Source organism: Rhineura floridana, chromosome 1, assembly GCF_030035675.1.
Source record: "Rhineura floridana isolate rRhiFlo1 chromosome 1, rRhiFlo1.hap2, whole genome shotgun sequence".
NCBI classification, from domain to species: Eukaryota; Metazoa; Chordata; class Lepidosauria; order Squamata; family Rhineuridae; genus Rhineura; species Rhineura floridana.
This window is the reverse complement of record NC_084480.1, coordinates 269035904-269047908: the sequence shown is the minus strand read 5'-3', so window position 1 is coordinate 269047908 and position 12005 is coordinate 269035904. Positions and strand designations below refer to the sequence as shown.

The 12005-nt window shown below is 38.9% G+C and overlaps 1 protein-coding gene across 15 annotated transcripts in view; it reads left to right on the top strand.

The window, feature by feature from the left end:
- The window catches only part of NCOA2 (nuclear receptor coactivator 2), a 211312-nt gene that overhangs the window by 24500 nt on the left and 174807 nt on the right, over window positions 1-12005 (top strand). The gene's annotated exons all lie outside the window — the stretch shown is intronic.

Genomic DNA, 12005 nt, shown 5'->3' with positions numbered 1-12005 from the left:
CAAGTCCATTAAGAGAAAAATATTTTCTTCTTCTATATTACAGTTTTGTGCAGTGGGCAGGAAACAGACTTATATTTTGAGGAATATTCACATTGTTACATAGTTTGAGCAATCTCTTACATAAACCTTTGTATACAAAATGATGCTGTGCCCTCCATTATGAAATCTACAGGTTAAATCATGCCTAATCTCTCCCTGTCTCTAGCTGCTTATGCAGTTAGGATCCTCTCCAGTATTTGTACATCCCTATGGGAGTAACATGCACCATTACTGGCTACAGTTCCGTGAATATCATTGAGAGGCATCTTGACAATGAAACATTAAACCTACTATCCAGGTTTTCCAGCTTGCAGTGCATTCAAAGCATCAGATTTAATCTAGACAGTAATATATTTTATACCCAATCCAAGACAGATCACAAGTTTGCTATGCAACTCTGAAGCCTGGCCTTTTTAGATTATGTTTGGGCCAACAACTCTTCTAAAATTCATCTACAAAAAATATTGGCTGCATTTGAACATAATAAACTACAATTCACCCTTTACACGAGCAAGTCTTGGAATTGTGTGGTCTCTGCACACCTCCAAACATCCTCTGGTGTACTTTGCATCATGTCCAAAACCTAAACTGGTTTATTTTATTACAGTTTATTGAAATGAATCATCTTAATAAACTATGGTTTAAAATTGGCTTGTTCAATGGTTAGCTAAAGCTTAGTGGTATATGTGGATCCTGTTCCAAAAGACATAATGTAGATGTATCCATGTACATGCATTTAGCTTGTTGCATTCAAATGCAGGCTTTTACCAAAGGAATGAGAGTAGTTTCACTGAGATCCCCCAGTGAATTCAAATAACTTCTGCGAATTTGACTTCCAGAAGAGTAATGTACCAGCAAGTCACTGTCCTGTGATTAAAGCTGCACTTTGTACTTTGTGTCTGTGAATCAGTGGGGCGCAGGTATGCCAAACTGATTCCAAGGTTAACTGCATTTCTGTGTCAGATTCCTGAGAAGATACAGGTATAAGTTCTTATGCAATTGATTCTCTCCTCTCCTTTGAACACGGTTAGTGTCAGGCCAGAACTGTAAGTTCAAATGTTTACTCAGTCATGAAGCAAATCTTAGACCAATCGCTATCTCTTTGTATAGTGTGTTGTGAGCATTTTTTTTAAAGGAAGGGATATACCATGTACACTATGATGAGTGCCTTAGAAGAAAGGCAATAATCAAATTATAATACTGGAAGTTTCCTAAGAACCTTTTCCATAGTTGTCAATGTATGGGACTAGTATTTACGTAATGTTATCTCAGTTTTGAAATAGATGCAGAAATTATGAGTGCCTTTTCCAGTGGAGATGCGTTAGGTGTGCCCAAAGGGGATTTATGCCTTTTTCTACAGTGACCCCCCCCCCACTCTGGAACTGGTATAACTGGCACCAATACAATAACCTTTGACACCAGGTTTAGAGATGCGAAGCCTCGACAAAAAATACAGAAAAACTTAGGGAAATTGTTTTTTTCCCTTTTCCCCATTTTTTAAAGAAAAAACATCACAAGAGGGAATAATGAGAAAAACCTTTCCCCCCCAGTTTTCCCATTTTTTTCTTGGCCCTTCATCTCTAACCAGATTTACGTTTTTTGTAATTTGCTAATGCATTTTCAAGGGTTACGTTGCCTCAGTCTGCCTTTAACTTCTGTGCGTTTCAGTTTGTAAATTACTGTGGAGGATGTTATTGTATTATATTTGTACTTTGTAATTTGTAATTTTATGTCTGTTGTACACCACCTGGAATTCATTGGCAGAAGGGGAGTTGAGAATTTTTTTTTTTTTAAAGTAGGCAAATACCTGAAGAACTGAAGGCAGAGAATATCCATGTTCATCCAGGTTGTGTTATTTTTGTAAGCTGCATTGATTTGGTTTATGAACAACCTCTTGCGTTTTCAGATTAGACTTCACAGTGAATACCCTCATGTAAAGAGGAGTTAAATAATCAGCAATTGTAGTATACTTAAGAAGGGGGAAATCAGCGCTGTGTATTCTGCAGGTTTTAGATAATTAAAGTCTGTACCTGGTACGGAAGCTTCCTCTGGTGCAAAATACTGTGGCTTGACTATTGATGGGGACAGACTACTGCCAGCACATAACTCTGGTATTTAAAAGCTTGCACTGGCTGCCCATATGTTACCTGGCTAGGCTCAAGGTTCTTTTATTAATTTGCAAGACCCTTAACAGCATGTGTCCATTAATACCTAATTCCTGATCTCTAATACCTTAGCCCAATCACTGTGATCTTGGGGAGGAGCCTCTGTTGGTAGTCCCCCATGGCTCAGATGTACTGCTTGTAACAATGCTCAGATGCGCAGCTTGTAACAGGAAGGGCGGGATATAAATCAAATAATAGATAAATAAAATAAACTAGAAGCTGTGTATTCAGTGTAGTGGGTCCAAGCCTGTGGAACTTCCTCTCAGCTGACATTAGACAGGCACTCTCCTTGCTGAACTTCAGGTGTATGACTAAGACTTTTTTGTTCCAGCAGGCATTTTAAGGTAACGTTTAGTTTTATGATTTTGTTGTTTTGTTTTATGTATAGCTCGTTTTTATGTACATCCTGCTGTCTGTGTAGTTGTAGATTTTGTGATTATCTACTCCTGTTAAATTTGTGTATGGGTTATTTCCAGGGCAACAATATAGCTGTAATAGTGAGGAAAATGTTGAAGATAAACATTTCCTGTCCCTTCCCCACAAAAGGGGGAAAATAGATCATATACTTCAAACCTTTTATTGGGCCCCTCTTTTTCTTCTTTTTCCTTAAATAGTATTAAACTTCCTGTTTGCACTACAGAACAGATGGACTTCTAAAATACAGTGTCAGGAAACCTTTTAGTGTTTGTAGCATTCCTAACAGAATAGCTCACTTTGCATGTGCTGAATTTATAGAGGAGCAATAGAGAAAGTTCATTAATTTTTTCTTATTTTGGGGGAGGAGAAGGGCAAACACTGCCACATGACTAGCATTTTAGAGAAAATAAAGTGGAAGAGCGACACTTCTTGTGGTAATGCAGATGAATAGTTCTGTGTTCCTCCTTTCAAGAGCTGGGATGATGTTCAGGGCAGTCTTTGCAGAATCTTTTTTAAAAAATGCTTAGGGATGGCATGGCACTAGAAAATAAAGTGCAGTTACTTAGGGTGATAAGTCCAGGCGGACTCTGTCTGAATTTAGATGTAAGCTCTATGTGCAGTCAAACTTCTCTTATTTGAGAGACAAAAATTGTTCAGACTTGGCATGAGTTGAGTTTTAGTAAACTCTCTTCCTCGAGAACCATGGGTGTATATAGAAGGGCAAGTTAATAGTGGATAAGTTTCGGATTGCATGCTGGCACAGGGAAGGTGCTTCAGAGGAGAGTGATAACAAGCAAGGGATCTTGAGGAAATGGTGACATGACTGTGGAGTCTCTCAGATATTTATGGCTGTATTATAGGATGATGGCAGAAAGACTGAAGGATGATGGTTTCCTGGATCTCTAGCCCAGAGAGTCTCTGGTCATAGGTAATTGGGGTTCAGCCTTTCATAAATTTTGTGTCCTCAGGTTCCTTAATTATATCTGGACCATTTGGCGACTGGTTGTGGTCAATGCAAGGTAACCATTCATTTAAGATTTTTTTTATCCTGTCTTTTGAATCCCTCCTTCCCCAGATGCTCTACAGATTCACAAAAACTAAATACAGTCAGTCACTGGGGAGAGCATCACACTTCCAGATGTCTCCAAACTGAGTGAATGGGCATTAAAATGGCAAATGTGATTCAGTATAAGCAAGTGTAAAATGATGCACATTGGAACAAAAAATCCTAACATCACATACACATTTATGGGATCTGCACTGGGGATGACTGACCAGGAAAAAGATCTTGCAGTCATGATAGATAGCTGGATGAAAATGTCAACCCAGTATTCACCAGCTGTGAGAAAGGCAAATGTCATGTTATGGATTGCTAGGAAAGGGATTGAAAATAAAACTGCCAATTTCATTAAGCCATTATACAAATCTATGGAGTAACCACTAGAATACTTTGTATAGTTCTGGTCTCTGCACCTCGGAAAGGATATTGTAGAGTTGGAAAAAGTGCTTCTTCACATAGCATATAGTTAAACTATCAAATGGCTTCCCCAGGATGTAGTAATGGTCACCAATTTGGATGGCTTTAAAAGGGATTTAGACAATTCATGGAAGATAAGTCTGTGAATGGCTACTAGCCAGTATTGAAGGTGGTATGTCTCAGAATACCATTTGCTTGGGAGCATGAGTGGAGAGTGTGCTGTTGCACTCATATTCTGTGTGCAGGTTTCTCAGAGGCATCTAATTGACCACTGTAGGCCAAAATGTGTTCTTGACCCTGAAAACATGGATGGAGTAAGTCACTTTGGGGAGGTGCTTTGCCTCGAAAAGCAGAGTATTAATAAATAGTTGAATATTGTGTCTCCATTAGGTCCAGAAATACTTCTCTTATGTGTATTGTGTTATGTAACATTAAGAAAGGAATATAAAGCATCTTAACATTTGTGATGCTACCTATAACTAACTACCTAGCTAAGCAATCCAAACCCTGCCTGGGGAGCAACATATCTGTTGCCACATCTGAAGATATGCTGTTTGTGTTGGGCAGGGTAAAAGGTGTGTATGCAAGAGCATTCTCCCCTCCTGTGGTTTCCAGCAACTGGTATTTGGTAGCATACTGGCTCTGACTATGGAGCTACAGCACAGCATGGCTAGTAGTCCTTTATAGCCTTATCCTCTGTGAATTTGTCTATTCTTTCAAAACCATCCAAGTTAGTGGCCATCACTGCCTTTTGTGGGACCAAATTCCATAGTAAATATGTGCTGTGCAAAGAAGTACTTACTTTTGTGTGCCCTGAATCTTCCTGAGGCCCTCTTAGGCAGGAACATATTTCAGTATGGCAGATGCTCTGGTTTGCAGTGCAGCAAAAGAAGTGGGTGTAACATGAGTTGCGAAAGCGTAGGCATGATAGAAACACATGAGCTTTCTATAGCTTTTTTTGCTAAAAAGCAGCAAAGGTAATAAAGAGATGTGATAAATGCCAAGGAGATAATCATGTCAAATAGGTATTAATGCAGTGTTTCCAGAGGTCATCCTGATTTGTGAAGAGGACACAAGTATTAATGTGGCAATATACTATGAGTAACTTGTAGGCTATAGTCCTTTTAAGGTATATTTAACTTTTCTATTTAGTAGGAACAAAATGCCTGAACATTCAGATTGTAAAGAACATAAATAAGCAGAACTATGTACATTTCCATTCCTGATATTTCATGTAAATGTCTGTCTTAAGGCAGTAGGAAAATACACACTTAGTTTAACCTCGCTTGTGCTTCTCCCACATTTCATTTAGTACAGGGCACCTGGCCTGCGAACCTTCACTCTAGTTGTTTCAGCATAATTGCTATGGCCAAACAAGTTACATGATGTTTTTAACGTTTTGGAAAGGCAATGCTCTGAAATCTGCTACTTCTGTAGAGAATTTCATCTAAATAATTTGACTAATAGACACTGCAAAATAGCACGAATATATACCATTTTGTTGGAGTAATTGCATTATGATGTATTTAATGTTCATTGAGATAAATATAAATTGGGCATAAGAGTAGAAAGCCTTTATGTCCCCAAGAACCGATATGGACAGTGGAATCCAAAATGGAAAGGATTATGTAATTATGTAGCAATATGCTAATATAAGTGTATGAAGCTATCTTATACTGTGTTGGACCATTGGCCTGTGTATCCCAGTGCTGCCTACTGCAGCTGGTAATTAAAGGGAGGTAACTTGCAAAAAGGTCCTGTCCATGTACAGTCAATTATTGTTTTTGTTCACTCAAAACTTGTAGTCAATTTATTATTAGCAGTGGCTCTCCAAGATCCGTTAGTCTGAAGGCACATGTTTCATATACACATGCTCTAGGAGTCTTGTGAATTAGGATCTTTAGATATTGGCAATAGTGGGTTTTAGCAGATTTACTCAGTAACTCAGCGCAATTACAAAAGGCACACTAGCCTGCCCTTCCACTCTCTGGACCCACTTTGGAGACTAGGGGTAGAGACACGTACTATGCTGCCAGTTGAAGCAAACAACATAAGTTAAACCCTGCTCCTTTTTACTGTAAAACCTGGAATCAGCTTGGGTGTTTTTTTAAAAAAAATCCACTTCAAAGAGATTTCACAACTGGCAGATCAACCCTTTCCCCCATCGAGGTGTGGCCAATGGAAACACTTTGCTGTAGGCAACTGGTGTGCTCACAGCCTAGGCCTCAGGCATACGCAGCTGGCCAGGGAGAACCAGAGGGTGGCCTCTGAAACACAGGCTCACATACACAGTCAAAGATAGGCAGAGGAGGCAGGTGTGGATGCTACAATTTGTGGGGACAGGACATCCAGAAGACAGGATAGAGAGCAATATATACCTTTCCCAGCACTGGTGGGCAATCCTGAAGACATAGAACCTAGAACGCATTGAAACTCCTGGGTCAGGCAGAAAACAACAAAGCAGCAGGCAGGCCCTGCAAATGACATCTTGGATCTCTGCTTTGGCTAGCAAAGTTCCAGGGCGGAAGCAGGAAAAGTAGTGAAGCCCTGAAAAGAGCTTTTGAAACAGCTGCAGGAAGCGGGAACCTCTGTGTTAGCATGCAGGGGTCCAGAAATAGTGAAGGAAAAGCAGGGGAGTCTGTCGCTGGGTCATGGCTGGCTAAGTGATTCAGTAAAGTGATATTCATATTCAGCAGAGTGGCTCTGGGGAGCAGAGTGATTCAGCAAGTGATTTAATAGTGGAACAGGGCAACCAGAACCTAGAAAATGGCTCTAGGAGTTCAAGTGTTATGCCCTCCTGGACAAAAGCCTCATAGGATAATCCAACATTGACTGCATCAGGGAGGTATCATTCCTCAATTTCTATACGTTGTATAAGTTTTGAGGTCGGGTTGATGGGATTTTCTTTGTGAAGACAGGTGGTGGTTTTCACTCCTCAGCTAGCTTGATTATATCTAGATTTCAACAATGGGCTCCTCTCCTGAGGGCCAAACTATTAGTTATCTTTTGATTGCATTGATTTGATTGTCAAAGGTCATTTCCTGTTCATATGACTAACAACATCATCTCTGTAGAGATGACACTTAACTATTTCAGCAGCTTTTCCCGTCACTTCTTCATGCAGCCTCTTTGCAAAGTGAATCAAACTGAAGCCGTATAGGCAATATTGGGGTGGAGTCAGGTTTATAAGTTAGAAGCCAGTCTGCCAACAGGTCTCAGGCATATTGAATGAATGAATAGAATTTATTATGGTCGAGGACCAGCAATCTCAGGCATATTCATATGTGTCCACTCCAGTAATGGCTCCTTCCGGCATTTAACCACTAGAGGGAAAGTAATTTTAAACATCTGTGCCCTCTGTCTATTTTTCTCTCTGATGGAGTACTTATATGGAGAACCTGTACAGAGGCATTCCTTCCTTCCTTCCTCGCCTCATCAATGATAGTCACTAAGGATGCATCTCTATGGGGCTGCAGTGCCTGCTGTCCATCTTCTAAAGTAAATGGAGACTGAAAACCATGGGAATATGAGAACATACATCACTTTCCTTTTTAGCCTTAAATAATGCTGAGTTATCTAATTTAGTGGTTCCCAAACATTTCCCCCCATGGACCACTGGAAAGTTGCAGAGGGTCTTGGTGGACCACTTCATGATCTTTTTGCTGTTGCAGTAATTCTAATGCCCTTGGCTAGATGCTGTATGATTTTAATTGTGTTTTTATTACTGCTTTTATTTCCATAGAATTCAGATTGTAATACAATAAAATACAATATAAGAAATAAAAGAAGCAGTAGAAATACAATTAAAAATAAATATGAATATTGAATGCAATGGATGTGCCACCTGCTATTTTCAACCACAAATCTATAGACACACTGTGGGCCACCAGAATGAAGCTCACAGACCACAGTCTGGGAACACCTGATCTAATTAAAACAGTTAGTTTCTTTGTTTTATTGTATTGATATTAGTGTTTTAGGTTCAGTCTTTATATTCAGATTTAATAGACACTTTTAATGATGGGTGTAAAAAATACCCCTTGAAATACATCTTAACCAAAATGGCTAGGATCAGTAGCCAACCAATTTCTGTAGTTGGAAGTACCCTTGCTTTGTACGACAGTTCTTAAAAATTTCCCTAATTTTATGAGACTTGGGTTGCACTCCTGTGTCCATTTGCTTGGGAGTAAGCCCTTTGAACTCAGCTGGACTTGCTTCTGCATAGACATGTATAAGGTTGCACTGTAATTACTAGATCTGAGAAGCCTGCTATAAAAATGATGAAAAGGTCAGAAATAGCATAACAACCTCTTCCTTTTCGTGAATAAAACAAGAACGTTAGCTTGCTTTGTGTAAAACTATGGATAAAATTGACCAGGGTTATATCAAGGAAAGTTACTATTTTTGAGAGTCAAGTTTCTGTCAGGATATGACTACATATTTAATAGGAAACAAGGCTATGATCTTTAATACTACTGATTCTTAATACTATTTATGTATCCATACACAGAACTACAACAATATATCTGTGTGGACACTTTGTGTGTCCCTGAAAAATTGCTCTGCTTTGAAGGCTTTTAAAAATACCCATATTTTAAACTATTTCAAGTTTCACAGTTAAACACAAAACAACTTATTTCTCCTTTCACTATGCTTGCTTTCATCCAAATATAAGTTGAATGGTTTCCAAAAGCAATTTTTGGCGTTATGGCATATTTATACCAGCCTTTTGGGGGCAGTAGTTTGCATTTCAAATAGGGACGTCTAACACGTCCAGTTCTCTCCAACAAGAAAACGTTTTGTTTTATTCTAAATTGTCAACTTTTAAAGCACAGAATTTGAATGCAGGGCAGGACTTACAGCCTTAGCGTAATCCCTGTTGACATGATGATTCCCATTGCATATTACTATGGCTTGATAGTTAACTGCTGTTGTGAAAACTGAATTCTGTGCCAGACATTTTCTAATAATTTTTAATAAGAGTGACATCTTGGTATACTTCTACAGAGAAATGCTTGGACTTTTTTGTGTTAAATGAAGTCAGTAAAATGTTCAGTTCAAACTTGAATAATTATGCAGGTTTGTTGTACAATCATATTACACTGATGTATAATATTTTATATTCACACTTGATTTTAAAAACAGCTTTTTAAAGACATTACAGTTTAACAGCCAGTTGTACATCATCAATCTTCCTAGTCATGCCTCAGACTTGAATCCCTGATACAAAACTGGTTTTAGAAACCCTTATTCTGGACTTGTACATTGCATTAGAGGTGTCAGGCTTTGACTGTAGACCCGTCAATGTTGTCAGGTGTAGTAATTTAATTACCAGCTGCAACAACAGTGGCGGGTTTGACTGTTCAAGAAACTAGCTTCCATAATATGTTGCATTGTTTTCTAAAGCAATTGGCATAGCCTTGCTGTTTAGCTTAAATGTATGAGTACTTTATGTGTAAAACACTGTTTCCTTAAGCAGTAAAAAGTTAAATTGAAAATTGAGTTTGAACTAAATCCGTTTCCCCCCATAAGAAAATAAAACATTTTTGCTGCTCATTTGTGAGTATTTTTTAATTGCCCCATTTCCAGATATTGCATTTAAAGAAGTACTGGGAGCACTGGGCTCAGTCTGGGAGCAAGGGTGGGATATAAATTTAATAAATAAATAAAATAAAAATTGTACATCGTTTTGGGTTCACTTTTGTGAAGAAAAGCAACTAACAAATGTTACAAATAAATACATACATAACAGTGGAGTTCTATGAACATGTTGAACTTAGCTTCTCTTATTTTATCTCAAGTCTTTATCAGTGCTTTCCTGTGCAGGTGCAATCTTATAAAAGAATCTCCATAAAGCTTAACAGAGCCATGATTTCCCCATACATGTAGTAGCGCAATGGGCAGTTAATATGGAATGGAAGGTTAGTGTTTTACTTTCATGTCCCCCATCTAGTCCTCCAACTGCAGTGTGCACAGACCTCTAATTCCCTGGACTGCCCTGCTATGCTACCTGTGAATGTGCAAACATTGAAGAAGGGGAAAATGGGTTTGTTAAACCCTGTAGCAGGGGTAGCTGATGTGGTGTCCTTCATATCACGTTGGACTCCACCTTCCATAATCCTGACCATCGGCCATGTTGGCTGGGGCAGATGGGAGTTGGTCTCCATCAATATGTGGATGGCATTATGTTGGCTACCTCAAACCTATGGAAATCCTTTTGTATATGGTCACTGTGCCCATGTTTGCAGGATCTTGATCAAATAATAAAAAGGAAGGAAATCTCAAATGCTAATTCAACATTTTCCGACTCCCCCCCCCAGTAATATTTCTGAAGTAAAGGGGGCATATTCATGTAGGTAGAATTTTTTGTTAAATTTGCTGATGTTTCTAGATATAGCCCTTTAAATTTGTATGCATCCTTATAGCACTTGCACAAAAAGCTGGGCTCTAAGTAACACTGTAGCTGACACTTAGTTAACCAAGCCCTCCTTCATTGTATATTTGGATTCACTCCATTAAAACATTATATTCCCCCCTCTACTTCATATCCTCTCAGCTGATGCAGGCTCACCATGTGTTATTTACTACATGTTCATTTTCAGGGGGGCATGTGTGGGTGTTCTGATGTTAGTTATGTCTGGAATGAGTGGAAGTAGTGTAGAAGCAGTAGGGTTTGTGATGTACCTGTGATGTTTATTCCAGTATGAAGTTGAAAGACAAGTTATCCAGTATATAGTGGAAGGAGCTGCTCCTGTGACTGCTTTGTAGCTTTCTTAGGGCAGGCTTCGGCCTGTTGCTGTACTGCACATGGAGATCAACCTGAAAATGGGGAGACACTTTCATCTTGATTCTCATGCAAGCAACATTTAGCAGGTTCTTCTGCAAATAGCTTGCTTTGCTGCTGTCCACTTAATCTTTTAACTATGTATTGCATATTTTGCCAGTGAGAATATCAATCGTCTGCAAGCATTTGGAATCGTCTTTAGCTTTATGGCAAAATTGAAAATTTATTTAGTTTTAAAAGGATGGGAGAGGCAGACATTGTATGTCAGGTAGTTCACATGCTAGTCACAGAGATAGTTAACCCTATTTTGTGATTTTTGCAACAGTCTTTATTGACTTGTAAGCAGTGCTGCTGTATTGTAGCCATACTTCAGTGAACCTTTCATTGAATTGGAGCAAAACAAAAAGCAGTGCAGGATCAAGCATAGCAAGTTAAAGTGCAGTTCTAATTGTCTTCTCAGAAGTAAGTCCTACTGGATTTCAATGGGGCTTACTCCCGGATAAGTGGTGATTGCTCTGTGTCTATGGCAGCCTTAGCCAGCTTTTGAAAATAATTGTACTTTAAATTGGAGAGACTTAAACTTGTTTCAGTTAGTACAGTACATGTGCATCTTCCACTGTCCACTGCTAGGGAAAGTATGAATAGTGCTCCATATCCAATTGTGGATTTTTTCTGCCGCCTCTGGATTTATATATTACAGCCTTAAATATCACACTTAGATCCCACATTTCTTTCAAGTGGTTTAGGGAATTATACATGAGGGTGCCCCATTTTATTAAAACAGTCCTGTGTTGTTATGATAATAAAATGGGACACCTTTATGTGTAATGTTACAGTGGGCTGATAGTGATTTGTACAAAGCCATTCATTTAGCTTCATGAATGATTGGGAATTTCAACTGAGTGTTGCCTGGTTTATATTGCACACTATTCATGCTGTGTAGGGTAAGCAGCAACACTTCTTTCCACACCACTGAAGATTCTTGAGCTAGTGTGTTTAGGACAGAATACACTATGCTAGTGAGCTTCAGTTCATTGCTAACCCAGTCTTGGATCATATTTAGTGCTTGAAACAGTTTGGTTCCTTAAGTCAGAACTGCTACAGCAGGGGTCACCAACCTATC